This window comes from Tiliqua scincoides, chromosome 5 (genome assembly GCF_035046505.1).
Source record: "Tiliqua scincoides isolate rTilSci1 chromosome 5, rTilSci1.hap2, whole genome shotgun sequence".
NCBI classification, from domain to species: Eukaryota; Metazoa; Chordata; class Lepidosauria; order Squamata; family Scincidae; genus Tiliqua; species Tiliqua scincoides.
In genome coordinates this window covers 97,953,996-97,970,791 of record NC_089825.1, presented here as the reverse complement: position 1 = coordinate 97,970,791, position 16,796 = coordinate 97,953,996, and the positions used below count along the sequence as shown (strand labels likewise).

At 44.1% G+C, this 16,796-nt stretch overlaps 1 pseudogene; it reads right to left on the bottom strand.

Moving 5' to 3' along the window:
• Positions 1-680: 680 nt before the first annotated feature.
• LOC136652502 (vomeronasal type-2 receptor 26-like) lies at positions 681-8,423 on the bottom strand (annotated as a pseudogene).
• Positions 8,424-16,796: the final 8,373 nt, after the last annotated feature.

Below are 16,796 nucleotides of genomic sequence, written 5' to 3'. Positions count from 1 at the left end.
GGGCCACTAGCCTTGTTAATTATGGTACAACTAAGAGATTCTTAATTTTTTCTTTCAAAATTCTTATGACCATTGTAACAATTACTATTAGTAGTATATGTCCCCCCCCATAACCATGGTTTCACTTACCCGTGATTCTCAACCCACCCCCCACTAATAACACTTTCTTCCTTTTGCTTTGGAACAGGAAGAAAACAGTGAGAACCTAGAATTGTACAGTGCCTGGACTCAATTGCTACAGGGGGTGATTGTGAAAATGCTAACAGGAAGATCTCTGCAGTGCACCTCCTATCAGTGTTTTCACAATATCCTCCTGCGTGCTTGCATTCTCTCTCTCTCTCTCTCTCTCTCTCTCTCTCTCTCACACACACACACACACACACACACACACACACACACACACACCACTCTTGCCATATAGGCTTCTGCCCATCTACCCATTTTAAAAGGCCACAGTTTTTCTCAGTGTTACCAGTAAAACATAACATCAATGATAATGTGTGAATCATAAACATTATCCTTTGTTTCTCCTCAGATAGACACACCTTAGTTACCCCAGAGATACTGGGATTTTCTAAATATAGCTGATAATATGGATCATATACTGGAAGAACATGACTCACTACCTTGTACATACTAGCAAGAAAGAAACATACACAGTTTGAAAATATCCATGAATATTAGTGCATATAATTCTTTTTCTTCAAGAAGTGAACCCTGGTGTTTATTTCTGGCCTCAAAAAAATAAGGTACACTTTAGGGGCAAAAATGCAACCCAGCAACCCAGCAGTGGAAGCCAAAATGGAGAAAATCTCCACAGCTACCATGTACTTCCCCTTGGTGCTCAGGTAGGTTGGAACAAAGGAGACCCAGACACTGCCAAAGACCAACATGCTGAAGGTGATAAACTTGGCCTCATTGAAAGTGTCAGGCAGATCCTGGCCAGGAAGGCCACAGTGAAGCTGATGATGGTCTGAAAGCCCATGTAGCCCAAGACAAGGTAAAACATGGTGTCTGAACCCTCATTACATTCCATTATGATTTGTTCAGGTAGTGATAACATGTCAAGGTCTGGGAATGGAGGAGAAGTACAGAGCCAGCTGCCACATATTCCAACTTGAATTAGAGAGCAAAAAAGGATAACTACATTGGACAGTCTCTTCCCCACCCATTTTCTCATCTTGCTTCCTGGATTTGTGACCATGAAGGCCAAAACCACAGTGATAGTTTTGGCCAACACACAAGACAGTGCAAGAGAAAAGGCATTGCCGAAAGCGGCTTGTCGAAGGAGGCAGGTCATCCTGTTGGGTTGTCCAATGAACATCAAGGAGCAAAGGAAACAGAGCAAGAGGGAGATCAGGAGAAGGTAGGTCAGATCCCGATTGTTGGCTCTGACTATGGGAGTGTCTTGATATTTAATGAAGATTCCAAGCACCAAAACTGTGAGCAGAGAAAAGCAAAGTACAGAGGAAGCCAAACCGATGCCCAGAGTTTCATCATAGGCTAGAAAAGTGATGTCTTTAGGGATGCATTGGTTTTGATGTTGGTTTGGATGTTGGTCCTCTGGGCATTCTTCACACTGATCCATATCTGGAAGAAGGAGAGGCTCACTGTATGGCAGGACTGTGGTATATCTAAACCTCTAAATGTCATGCATCTATGGCATGGTATGATTGGTACTTACTTAGGTTGACAGTAAGGTCAATAAATGAAAATAAGGTAGTGGCAGACGAAGAATCACTTTTAATTTCCCCACAGAGTCCTGCTTTGAAAAGATTCAGTACAATTTGTAGGATCACCTACCAGTCTGGTTCAAAATAGTCCCCTCTGAGCACTGGAAACAATCATAGCAGCAGGATGCTTCCCTTTCAAGAACTTTCTTATTGTATCCAGGCTGGCATCTTGCAGTACAGAGAGAATGGGGCAATGTCTACCCATAGGTAACAGAAAATGAAGGTTATATTATTGTGATTTAATTGATTAGTTCATTTTTTTACTAATGCCTACACGCCTCTTCACTCACAACAGGAGAGGAAACTGAACGCTTTCCACATGCGCTGCCTCCGACGCATCCTCGGCATCACCTGGCAGGACAAAGTTCCAAACAACACAGTCCTGGAATGTGCTGGAATCCCTAGCATGTATGCACTGCTGAAACAGAGACGCCTGCGTTGGCTCGGTCATGTCGTGAGAATGGATGATGGCCGGATTCCAAAGGATCTCCTCTATGGAGAACTCGTGCAAGGAAAGCGCCCTGCAGGTAGACCACAGCTGCGATACAAGGACATCTGCAAGAGGGATCTGAAGGCCTTAGGAGTGGACCTCAACAAGTGGGAAACCCTGGCCTCTGAGCAGCCCGCTTGGAGGCAGGCTGTGCAGCATGGCCTTTCCCAGTTTGAAGAGACACTTTGCCAACAGTCTGAGGCTAAGAGGCAAAGAAGGAAGGCCCATAGCCAGGGAGACAGACCAGGGACAGACTGCACTTGCTCCCAGTGTGGAAGGGATTGTCACTCCCGAATTGACCTTTTCAGCCACACTAGACGCTGTTCCAGAACCACCTTTCAGAACGCGATACCATAGTCTTTCAAGACTGAAGGTTGCCAACATGGTTGCCAACAACACAGAGGGCTGTTTAACAGCCCAATCCTGTCCTCCCTCTCCTGCCAATATAGCTATGCCAAGGACACTTGTGCGCCATCCAGCAGGGAGCAGATCAGGAAGCTTGAAAGTCTCCTAAAAGTCTCCCACTCACTAATTAGTCTCCTCAGATCTGCACCAGCTCTTTAGTTGGCATAAGCGCAAGGAGAGAAAGGGGCATTTGGCTGCTATCGGATAGCACCCGTAGCAAGTTTTCTGTTTTGGGTGCCACCTCCTCCCGCCTCCATCATGTCCCCTGTCCTCCCTTTTTTCTGCCCCATGTTCCACCTTCCGCACATTCGCAACACTACTGGGCCAGCACAGGGGGCCTGAGCCATCACAACAAGAGCTTTGGATTGTGCTCTTAATTCTAAAGGTTGCCATAATTGCTCTAAATATATTAGATGTAAAATATCATCATAGGTTGAGATGGAAAGAAAACAACCAAGTCTTAAACTCAAATGTCTGTAAAACCAACCTGGTTGTATTTGCTGGGCCATGTAATATCGTCTTCTTTAATGGCAAATCTTAGGCCTGAGGAAGCCTGCGAATTCATCATTCCTATTCTTCTTTGGATGAATGATTCATTTGGGAAAACCAACCAGTTCACGATGTCATATCCACTGGAGAGTTCCATGTGTTTGTTGAAGAAGATCTCATCCCCAGCACTGTTGATGAATCAGAGTTTTCTCAAAAAAGGATGAAGCTGTTGAGGAAGAGAAGACCTCAGGGTTGACAAAATAGGACACAGATCTGCAGGAATGTACGAAGGTTGCCCAGAAAGTAATGCACCACATTTTTTTTCTTCAACAATTATTTATTGAACACAATGAAACTTACACACAAGAAAGAATGATGTTTCTTCTACACTCCCTATTTTTCCACGTAATCTCCGTCCAGTTCTATGGCCTTCCTCCAGCGAGACACAAGGGCATGTATGCCCTGTCGCTACCACTCCTTGTTCTGGTCACGAAGCCATTTCTGCACTGTGCGAATCACCTCTTCGTCATCCTCAAAATGTCTTCCGCGAATGGCATCCTTTAATGGCCCAAACAAGTGGAAGTCTGAGGGAGCTAGGTCAGGGCTGTAGGGTGGATGGGGTAACACAGTCCAAACCTGTTTAGTGATGTGTTCCGAAGTCCTCAAACTTAAGAACATAAGAACAGCCCCACTGGATCAGGCTATAGGCCCATCTAGTCCAGCTTCCTGTATCTCACAGCGGCCCACCAAATGCCCCAGGGAGCACACCAGATAACAAGAGACCTCATCCTGGTGCCCTCCCTTGCATCTGGCATTCTGACATAACCCATTTCTAAAATCAGGAGGTTGTGCATACACATCATGGCTTGTACCCCATAATGGATTTTTCCTCCAGAAACTCGTCCAATCCCCTTTTAAAGGCATCTAGGCTAGACGCCATCACCACATCCTGTGGCAAGGAGTTCCACAGACTGACCACACGCTGAGTAAAGAAATATTTTCTTTTGTCTGTCCTAACCCGCCCAACACTCAATTTTAGTGGATGTCCCCTGGTTCTGGTATTATGTGAGAGTGTAAAGAGCATCTCCCTATCCATTCTGTCCATCCCCTGCATAATTTTGTATGTCTCAATCATGTCCCCCCTCAGGCGTCTCTTTTCTAGGCTGAAGAGGCCCAAACGCCGTAGCCTTTCCTCATAAGTAAGGTGCCCCAGCCCCGTAATCAACTTAGTCGCTCTCTTTTGCACCTTTTCCATTTCCACTATGTTTTTTTTGAGATGCGGCGACCAGAACTGGACACAATACTCCAGGTGTGACCTTACCATAGATTTGTACAACGGCATTATAATACTAGCCGTTTTGTTCTCAATACCCTTCCTAATGATCCCAAGCATAGAATTGGCCTTCTTCACTGCCGCCGCACATTGGGTCGACACTTTCATCGACCTGTCCACCACCACCCCAAGATCTCTCTCCTGATCTGTCACAGACAGCTCAGAACCCATCAGCCTATATCTAAAGTTTTGATTTTTTGCCCCAGTGTGCATGACTTTACACTTACTGACATTGAAGCGCATCTGCCATTTTGCTGCCCATTCTGCCAATCTGGAGAGATCCTTCTGGAGCTCCTCACAATCACTTCTGGTCTTCACCACTTGGAAAAGTTTGGTGTCATCTGCAAACTTAGCCACCTCACTGCTCAACCCTGTCTCCAGGTCATTTATGAAGAGGTTGAAAAGCACCGGTCCCAGGACAGATCCTTGGGGCACACCGCTTTTCACCTCTCTCCATTGTGAAAATTGCCCATTGACACCCACTCTCTGCTTCCTGGCCTCCAACCAGTTCTCAATCCATGAGAGGACCTGTCCTCTAATTCCCTGACTGTGGAGTCTTTTCAGTAGCCTTTGGTGAGGGACTGTGTCAAACGCCTTCTGAAAGTCCAGATATATAATGTCCATGGGTTCTCCCACATCCACATGCCTGTTGACCTTTTCAAAGAATTCTATAAGGTTTGTGAGGCAAGACTTACCCTTACAGAAGCCATGCTGACTCTCCCTCAGCAAGGTCTGTTCGTCTATGTGTTTCGAGATCCTATCTTTGATGAGGCATTCCACCATCTTACCCAGTATGGATGTTAGGCTGACCGGCCTATAGTTTCCCGGGTCCCCCCTCTTTCCCTTTTTAAAAATAGGCGTGACATTTGCTATCCTCCAATCTTCTGGCACCATGGCTGTTTTGAGGGACAAGTTGCATACCTTAGTCAAGAGGTCTGCAACTTCATTCTTCAATTCCTTAATAACTCTTGGGTGGATGCCATCAGGGCCCGGTGACTTATTGATCTTTAATTTATCAATGAGGTCTGAAACATCTTCTCTTTTAACCTCTATCTGACTTAACTCCTCGGTCAGGAGGGGCCGTTCGGGCAGCGGTATCTGCCTGAGGTCTTCTGCCGTGAAGACATATGCAAAGAACTCATTTAATTTCTCTGCCATCTCTAAGTCTCCTTTTATCTCCCCTTTCCCTCCCTCACCATCCAGAGGGCCAACTTGTGTGAGGTCGAGCGTTATCATGTTGAATCAAACATTCACCTGGGTTGTTATGGCGCTGAAGTCGCTGGAAGCACTTCTTAAGTTTGGTTAATGTCTTCACATAAGCTTCAGAATTAATGGTGCTGCCTCTTGGCATCACATCAATGAGTATGACGCCCTCACAGTCCCAAAACACAGTGATCCTGACCTTACCAGCGGAAGCAGTTGCTTTGAATTTTTTCTTCTGTGGAGATTGAGGATGATGCCATTCCATCAACTGTCGTTTTGTTTCGGGCTCAAAATGGTGAACCCAGGTTTCATCACCTGTCACAATTCTGGACAAGAACGCTTCCCCCTCATCTTCAAAACGTTTCAGCAACTCAGAAGAAATGTTTTTTCTGAGAGATTTGTGGTCCACCGTAAGACAGTGCGGAACCCATCGTGCACACACTTTTGAGTAATCAAGAGCATGGATGATTGCATCCACACTTCCTTTGCTGATTGACAGCTTCAGCGCCAACTGCCTAGTCGTTATGCATCAGTCCTTGCGAATGAACACATCAGCAAGCTGCGTCTTGTCAGGTGTGACAGCCATGGATGGCCGCCCTGAATCCTGCAAATCTTGGAGCTCTGCCGAACCGCCTACTAATGGCCTCACCCTCTGTGCCCAGTGACTAACCGTACTTCTGTCGACTGCAGATTCTCCATAAACTGTACACAAACGTTTGTGAATGTTCCCAACAGTTTCTTTCTCTGCAGTGAGAAATTCAATGACAACACGCTGCTTGTATCGTACATCACTTACAGACGCCATTTCGAAACACTGCTGCAGCTACGCTATCTGTCTGAAGAAACCAAAAATTTGTGTGTGCACTCCTGAAAATTCAAATAATGTATATCTAAAGTTTTGCATTCGTACCATTACTGTAAGCTGAGAAAGAAAATGTGGTGCATTACTTTCTGGGTGACCCTCGTACAATCCAATCCATCGTATATCCCCATTTGGTGATGCTGCAGCACTGGCAAGAGCTCTGCTGCAAACTGTGGGAGATATTTGGCTGCTGGAGGTCTCCTCAGGGTAAGGGACATTTGTCCCTTTGCCCCTGGGGAAGCCCCAATAGCCACAACTCAAACCTGCACCAGCGATACCATTGACACAGCTCCGTGTTGATTTGCCTTAGTGAATCAGGCCCCAAAAGGGGGCTTGGATCTGGCACCTGCTGGCACTGCCAATCCCTTCCCTTCCTGGGCCCAATCCACCTGACCCCGCTCCATTGCCATCGTGTTCTACACTGCCTCCTGTCCTTGTACTGGATTAACCTGCTGTGGTGGGCCTCAGGCCCTCGTTAGGATTGGGCTGTTAAATTCATCAGTACTGAATTTGCTGACTAAAATCCACACAGACATGCAGTGTGGGAGAAGCAGGTGAGACCGAGCCAGCCCCCTAGAGTCCTTCAAAAAGCACTGCCTTGTGAGGTGCACACAGTCAAAACCCTTCTGCTCTGGTGGGGTGTCTCTGACTTATCTGCTGCCCTCACATCGCATGTCCCTGCACCAGATGAGCATCACTGTTTGAAATTCAAAAGACATCTTACATTTTAAATTGATGCTACTCATACTTTGCTCAGCACCCAAATGTGTCCTCTGGAATGGTGTTCTGCTCCTATAGATTTAAACTGAAACTAAACATCAGCCATCTTGCAATGTCCCTCAGCCAAGCAAAAGAGTTTCTAATTGACTTTTGTTACTTGGCATTCTCTTGAATAATTGGAATGTGATGAAAGGGACATAGACCGGGTGACTTAAAATTCACAATTCATGAAAAAAAAGTCTAAGCCTATCCACAATTTGGGGGGGGGGGGGAAATGAATCCATGACATTCATTATATCCGGGCTCTCCAAACTTTTCAGTACAAGGGTAGCATTGTATATTTTGCAAATTTTCGCTAGCCAAAAAAAGAAGAAGAAAAGATCAGTTTTATGAATGAATGAAATTTGAATGAATATGGTCTAATTCAGGGGTGCTCACACTTTTTTGGCTCGAGGGCTACTTTGAAACCCAGCAAGGCCTGGAGATCTACCAGGGGGGAAGGAATATTTTAATATTCATGATACACACACACACACACACACACACACACACACACACACACACACACACACACACACAATGTATATGTAATATTCTATCTATATCTATCTATCAAATCTCTTATATATAGTATATATTAAATATATTAATAAATATTAATATATATTTTTATAAACACACATTATATATGTGTATATATATGTATATGTGTATGTATGTATATATATGTGTATATATGTGTGTGTGTGTATATATGTGTGTATGTATATATGTGTGTGTATATGTGTGTGTGTGTGTGTGTGTATATATATATATGTATGTATGTATGTGTATGAGTCCCCTTTGGTGTGGGAGAAAGGCAGGATAAAAATCATATATACTGCTGAGTCAGCAGTCATTCCCATTACAGTCAATGGGGCTTACTCCCGGGTAAGTGTGGACAGAGCTGCAGCTGCGTGTCGGCAGGGCTCACTCCCAGGCAAGCGTGGCCGGTACTGCAACCTTCCAGCCCCGCCGCGCATCTGCTCAGCAGCCAGTTCCCCTGCGGCCAGGGGCCACTCCCGTGAGCATGGCGGGACCGCAGCCTTACTTGTAGGTGAGGCCGTCCCCGCAGTTGAGCATCTGCTGGGCGGTGAGGCCGTCGTGGGGCACATAGCCGGTGCCGCCGCTGATCAGGTAATCGGCCATGCTGGGTGCCCGGGTGGACCGCGCAGAGAGAGGGAGAGGGAAAGCGAGAGCAGAGCACGTGCCAACCTCCCTCCGCCGCGTGGGTGCTCCCTCCCCTGCGCGCACACAGACGGGACTCCTACTGCTGGGCGGCACGTGCACATGCTGATGAGATCAGCCGCGTGCTCCAAAAGACACTCGAGCCTGGTGTGTGATAAACCTCACCCCTTCTATGGTGCTCTCTCCAATCTAAAATAACCCAGAGTTGCACCCTGTGCATGTGCGGGTGTGACTCTAGCAATGAAGTCTATAGCGGCTATATAGACTATTGCTAGAGTCACACCCGCACATGCACAGGGTGCAACTCTAGGTTATTTTAGATTGGAGAGACAGGGCTCCGCAATCGACTCATTTTGCCTGGCGAGCTACCAGTCGATCACGAACGACGTACTGAGTACCCCTGGTCTAACTGGATTTTTTTTTTTTTTTGTAATCAGCTTGATATGATTCAGAACAAAAGGGGAATGTGATCATTCCAAAGAAACAATAAAAAAAGTTGCTGCAGGCTAAAAGAAATTTTTTGGTGGGCTGGATATGGCCCCCAGTCTGTAGTTTGAAGACCCCTGCATTAAATGGATAATTTGAAGTGATGCATGGTGTTCAAGAAAGAAATACACTATCACTATATAGATAAGCTGAGGAGACACCCTAATTTTTTGAGAAGGAAAGGGAATGAAACCTGCAGAAAAGAATCAGAATATTTTGCTTCATGCAGAGTACCTACCAGCTGTAGCCATCCCATTGCAATAGCAATGAATGAGTCTTACATTACCTCCCAGGGCCACTGCATCTGAGGCCCCTGCTTGAGTCTTTGAATCCACATTATTTGCCTGGATGAGTAAACGGCATGTAAAGCATGTGCCAAGGCATAGACTGCATTGTAGATATTGTAACTCTCAGAAGACATGTTCATTTCAAACTCAAGTGCCGAAAGACTCTCCAGTTTTTCTTCCCCAGTACAGTTTTTGAGATTCAGCCTAGCTATAGAGGGATTTGGGGTTGTTGTTAAGCATCCAAATGAAACATACCAGAATATTTGGAGAAAATTGAAATTTTTGTGGTGATAAGGGTTAAACGTCTGGAGAAAGGTGGAAAATCCGGGCACCTCATTTTTGTGGGCTGTGATGGATAAGGAGCCATGGAAATGTCTGACATATGTATCTCGTGAAAGTGTTGATGTAAAGTCCCAGTGGCCTGCTGTGATCCAAACCTTCTCTATGGATTTGGCTGTCGGTGGTTCGTATACATTTAGCAGCATTTTTAGACATTGCATGGAGACCATGTCCCCATAGGTAACAATCACATTGGCTTTTGTTGCAGTAAGAGTGTCCAGAATGTTTTGTGTAGAGAATACAAAATCTGTGGTTTTATTACTATAAAAAGTAACAAATGGCACGTTTTCTGCAAGGGCAATACAAATCCCCTTCTGACTGAACATGGTTCCTAATCGTTTTTCAAAATCTTCAGTACCAGCATCATCTGAAACAATGAGGCCAATCCAAGTCCACCTGAAGTACTTGATCAAATGCACAATCTCTTCATACTTAGAGGCTTCATTTGGAACCATTTGGTATAAAGATGCGAATCGAGTTATATCATTCACTTCTGGGTAAACAGGTCCATAACAGAGCTGAGGAGCAAGAACAGGGAGATTTTATAAACCAGATGGAAGTCTGGCCAGTGGCGTAGGTAGCAGGGGGTGGGGGGTCCGCCTTGGATACCATCCTTGAGGGGGTGACACTACAAATGCCCCAACATCGCAGACATCGTGGAGATTAGGGATAACCCCATTATGCCATATACTGTTGGATGCAGAATTTCCAGCAGAATGCAATGCAAAAAATGGATTGAAATATCTCCTTTCCATCAAAAGTTATGGCCAAAAAAACAGAAATAAAAAAATGCATGGAACCCTGTGGAAAATGAAACTGAGCCATATTGCATGTTTACTCATGAGTAGGCAAACTTGCCATAGTTCATCAGAAAGGGCAGGCTGAGAGGAATCCAATGACACCAGAATGGTTCCTATCCAATGAAAGTAGCCCCCCAAAAACACCCTCCAAGAAGATGAATGTATTGAGCCCTATTGAAAGCAAAAGTAAGCCACAGGGTCACATTTACTTGCGAGTAAGCAAATGTGCCTTGGCTTCTGGTCAAGTCAGGCAAAGAGGAACACAAGGCTAGCTGCATGGTCCCCATCTAATGAAAGTGGAGCTCAACAAATGCTCCAGAAGGCAGCCCCACCCCAAAGAATAAACTAGAGGCTTGAGCTGGTAAAGTGGGCACTGGGGAGGACTGAAAATCTCACTGATTTATTTGTGGGGGGGGGATGTTATTGCAGGCAGGCCCCAGACAACAAGGCTGATTTCTCCTTATTTATCTGTTTTTCTTTAATTTAATTATTTATAATTTTATTTTGCTTCATGATGTCACTTCCAGCCATGACATCACTTCCTGGGTTCTGGACAGATTGTCATTCTAAAAAGTGGGTCCCAGTGTTCAAAGTTTGAGAACCACTGCCTTAACTCAAAACAGGCAAATGAGACAACCGGGGGGGGGGGTGACACCCTAGTGACCAAAATTCTGAAAATCATGGCTTTTAGGAATAATACCATCATGTTATATACCTTTTGATGCAGAATTTCATCCATTGCTTGTGGGGAAATATTCACTGCCTTTATTTTTCTGGCCATTATTATTATTCATTCCATGTCATGAGTATTACTATCTCTGTCTCACCTACCTCACATGGTTGTTGTGAGGACAAATAAGGGGAGGAAACATGTACACCACCCTGAGCTGCTTAGAAGAAGGGTGGTATAAAAATGTGAAGCAATTTAGCAATCAATATAATTAATAATTGATTAATCAAATTATTAATTATTAATAGTTAATTAATTAATTATGTCGTATGGGGTGACAAAATTTTATGAGCCCCAGGTGTCAAATGACCTAGCTACACCTCTGAGTCTGGCTACCTTATCCATTCATCATGTGAAAGCACTTAGAGCTTCGTTTAAACCAGAGGTGGGCAAACATTTTGGCAGGAAGGCCATATCACCTCTCTGCCACTGTGCTGGGGACCAGGAAAAAAAGATAATTTTAATTTGCATTTCTTATTTGAATACATTTACATAAATTTACATAAATGAATACATTTGAGACAGAATTTATATGAATGAATGAATTTTACTGAGCTTATTTATAATACATATGAGAACTGCAATACAGGGCACAATCCTATCCTGCGCTGGAACAGGCAAACCAAGAGTCTTGCGCTGTATCCAGCACAGGATAGAGGCCATAAGCGTCTCAACCAGAGGCAAGGGGAAACATTTCCCCTTACCTCTGGGTAAGGGCCACTGGCCCCTATGGGTCTCCTTGGACTTGTGCCACATCTTCAGGTGATGGATCCCAGCCCTGTCACCTGTTCCCCACATGCCTGCCCCCTCCCCCCACCCAAGACCACCTTCCTTCCGCCTCCTCCCCGCCTCCCCTCTACTTACCTTTGCTCCTTGCGTCGGCCCAGGTAGGCTGGCGCAACCTGTGCAGAGGAAGCCGGCGCGGAGGTTTGCATTGGCCTCCTTAGGCTGGCGCTTCCCTGAGCACCAGCCTGGCTTCCTCCTGAGGAGGTGCAAATGTGCCTTACAGCACGTTTGCACCCCTTCTGGGCTGGCACAAGGGACTTATAACAGCCCAATTTAAGGGCTGGATTGTGCCCACAGGCATGTAGAACTACATGATAACTATGCATTGTTTGCCACACACGTCTTGCACAGTGAAAACATACAAACCCAGTCAGACCAGGCCAGAAACACAGGGAGACAGAGGCATGGGTGGTGGTGGTGGTAAAATAATGCCCAGGGAAAAGCAGAAAACACAAGGCGACTATAAAAGGCCTGACTCTCGCTTGGTCTACTGCTCGTGTCTGGTGGTCGCAAACAGCAGTCAAGAACCAACACAGGCTACAACAGTCTCCAATGGACCAGAGGTTCATTGGAAAGCGGGGGCTCCCTGTGGGCCAGATTGTGGTACCCCAAGGGCCACAAATGGCCCCTGGGCTGGGGTTTGCCCACTCCTGGTTTAGACAATTCTGAATTCTCCTCTGGAGACAGAAACAGGAAATGTGAAGCGAAATGGCACCTTCAGTGTTCCTTTTTATTAGTTCTTCCCTTCTTGTTGAATAACTCATAACTGTCTTTATTGGTTTGGACAGGGCCTATGAGAGGAATTTTATTGGGGGGTACAAAGTTTCTTTTGGGCCCCTTCCCAAAGGGGGAAGGGGCAATGGAGGCAGGCGGAACGGAGGGGGCAAAATAGGGCAGGGGGAGGGTGCTAACAGCCACAATAGTCTTTGGAGCCCAGGTCTACTAGGCTTCTTGATGCAGAGCCCAGGTCTACCCAACCATGCAGCATTGGCAGTTAGATAAAGTAATATGGAAAATGAAACACACTCCTAAGTCTCTCTAAAATCTTGAAATATATAAAATCCATTGCAGAAAATTAGAATCATCATATTTAGGCTCACACTAGAATGGACCAAACTGAACTTCTGCAGCAGCTGTAGTCCCTGAGCTCCTATATACTCCGTTATGGTTATGGGATCCACAAGCCAAAGAGCTATTGAGCTATTGAGGCAGGCTAGTTTCCTCCCAGCTTTGACACTTTGTTAAGGAGGGGCATGGATGCATTCCTGAGCCCGATGTGTATGTGCATTCAGGTATGATACAGCAGGGAGACCTTGTCTTTGGCACAGAACATTTGTAAAAGAGATTTCCCAATTCCCCTTTAAAACCAGTCTACCTGAGGGAACTTGTAGAGACCTAAGATAGTGGCTATTTGTATGGAAAACTGAGAGCTCACACCTCCAACAACTGCAGCCATCTTGTATTGATGTCCACACCAGTAATTAGGGAAGCTTTGGTTTTTTTCAGACAGTAGGGAAAGGGTAATATCATACACTATATTTTGGAAGAGGTTATCAAAGATCCAGAAGCCCAGAGTGACATTGGGTAACAGGTTTGGGTTCTTGTTGATCTCATCAATAGCAAAAATGAAGGCCAGGAAATGCTGGTAGTTCTTTTCCATGAAACTAAAATGAAAATATTGTATTTTGTTATTTTATGTATTAATTTATATTAACCATATTTTATGCATTCATATTATATATAATATTTATATATTATTTATATTAATGGCACTCCAGCCTTGGGGTTAGCAACATGTTTCAATTCTTCTAAAACATATAAAGCATGATCATAATAACCACTTCTGCAGTCAGTACATAAAAAAGGTATTAAGTTTTCTCCTGTTATGCACAGGTATTCAATGGACGATCTCTCTCTCTCTCTCTCTCTCTCTCTCTCTCTCTCTCTCTCTCAGTCCAACAGTTTTATTATTTCAATGAAATAAAAACTTTACAAGAACCACACCAACGTTTTTGTCCAAAGAAACCCAGAAAATCTGAGTTGATCTTAGGATTTCAGCGTAAAAGAAGAATTGTTCCTCTCAGAAACATACCAGATTTGAAAGAATTTGCACCCACACTTACTTGATTGTGAAATCAATGACATTCTGGGGAAACACTCTGGAAGGACTCTTCTATAAACACACCCACATTCAGAGATAGTATTCCACCAGTCACATGGCTTCCTGGCCTGAAATAATCAAATCCATATTTGAGAGTCGTTGCTCTGCAGAGTCCTTCCAATGTCTTGCTGACAGCCTGAGTCAAGAACAGAAGCAGGAAGATGAGGAACTGCATCTTTGAGGAGACCATCACGTTCCTTTAAAATTTTGGAATCTTCATTGATGCCCGACGAGATATGCAGCTAACAACATACAATGCAGTTTATTAAACTCCTGTGTTGTAACTGTGCTTATTTCAGCCCTAATTTTTGAACTGAGATATTATTCCTCATCTGACTGAAGAAGCTCTGCTGTCTCCTGAGGGCACACAACTTTCAGGTAACAAAAACACCTTTTTATAGCAGACTTCATGGCGTATGCAATTGCTGGACATTATCTATAATCCACTGTTTTTCTTCCTTGTTTTCCCTTTTCTGTTGTTTGTAATATTGAAAACTACTTCTTCAAATCTCCTGGGGCTTCCTTGCGGAGAACTCTCAATCATGGTATAATTACAGGAGAGATAATGATCATTCCAAACTCAGGGGCTCCCACTCAGGCTGACATTATGGTTGGGTAGATGGAGACAATGCTTATGGCTAGAATCACCAGAGGTACATTCAACTTTGATAGGTCAACAAGTATTCAATACAAAATTAAATACAAGGACATAGTACCCAAGGGAAATGAAATAAACTAATTCTGGGGGGGGGGGGAGAACCATGTGTAATGATGAAGCTTTGGTTCACAGTGCTAATTGAGCTGTGCAGGTAAGGTGCAGCTGCTCATGTCATTTTCAGGGAAATGAAAATCAGGTAAAGTTTTCTCAAGCCAGCCAGATAGAGAGAGGAGTGGGTGATTGATCTGACACATTCAACGTGTGGTCTTCCTCATGGCCTGTGGGATCTGAGACCTCTTACTACCAGTTCTGCTCCAATGTATGGTATTGTTCTGTGTCGTGCTCACCTGGCAGGCACCCAGTACCTCATAGATCCTTTACAAATGAGGGCACATTTGGGGACATCTATGGGCATTGAATTTCTATGTACAGGCAGCAATAATAAGCATGTCTTAAATGAATGTTTCAAATACACCTACATGGATAAACCTACTGCCATCCTGTTTTTGGTGTACATGCATCATTTCTCAATGTACAGGACCTCAAAAGTGTGAGCAGAGTGTTATTTGGCAAAGCAGATCCCCAAATTTGGGATTCTCTTCCATTAAAGATTAAAATTGTTTTGCTTAAACTTTAGGGTGTGTTCAGATCACAACAAGCATTAGGTAGCACTGTTCCAACACATGGCAATAATAATTTCATTCACACATATATGGTGATAAATTGCCAATGATTCCTCCTGCTCAACTCAAAGTATTTCTTTTCACTTTCCTAGTACTGGATTATATCTTTTTTGTTGTTTGGGCTCAATCTCATTGGTAGAGATGTTTCTTTCCAGTGAGTAAAATAGGATTACAGCCTAAGTTTTACTGAACACATGGGCTTACTTCTGAGTAAGGTAAATAACATTTTCAAATACCTTCACTGGTGTATCACATCCCAAAACTATCCCCAGATATGCCATAGCACAAGGGTTCTCAAACCTTTTAGCACCGGAACCCACTTTTTAAAATGGGACCCACTCATTTTATCAGGACCCATCTAGCTTTACAAGACTTTAAAAAGTGATCCTGAAAGAAATAATATTTGTATTCATTTGTTTACAGGTAATATTTTATTTCTTTATATGCAAAGACTTGATCCATTTCTGGAAATGAGGCAGCCCTCATGAATAGTCCCACAGTTTGAGGGGCTTAGTTATGTGAACAAGCCTTCACCTGTTCCCACTACCAGTCATTGATGAACTTGGGAAAAAAACACAACAGAAAAAGACACTCAGACATTGGTCTCCCTATATTTATACAAGCTTGCAAACTGCAGGAACTCAGCTGTTTCCAAGGCATTTGAATCACCTCAGGGCTGGAGGCAATTAATAATAATAATAATAATAATAATAATAATAATAATAATAATAATAATAATAATAATAATAATAATAATAATAACAACAACAACAACAACAACAACAACAACAACAACAACAACAACAACAACAACAACAACAACAGGTATTTATATACCGCCTTTCTTGGTCTTTATTCAAGACTTTATTCAAGGCGGTTTACATAGGCAGGCTTATCCAAATCCCTTATTAAATAGGGATTTTTACAATTGAAAGAAGGTTCTCTCTTTCAAGAACCACTACATTCAGGTGTTTCATTCCGATCTGACTTCACATTCTGGCCTCCATCCTCCCACACTCAGAGCAGATGGAATAGCTCGGCTTCAGCTTGTCAGCTGCTTCAAGGTCGCACGGTGCCGGTGGCCTCAAACTGGCGACCTTGTGGATGTTATCTTCAGGCAGACGCTCTACCCTCTAGACCAGACCTCCTTCCAATTAGTTATCTGATCAACCAGGTCTTCATTGGAGATTCTGCAGGACCCACCAGATCTCAGGTTAGGACACACCAAGTGGGTTCCCACCCACAGTTTGAGAAACACTGCCATAGCATTTAGCTGAGCATGGATGCTATGGTGGAGGGGAGCAATTGGGAGGCCTGGGAGAGCTAAGGAAAAAAAAATTCCTAAAGTCATCATATGCGTCTTGTTGGCCTGTGGTACACCAGAGACATCTTTCTGCTTCCTCA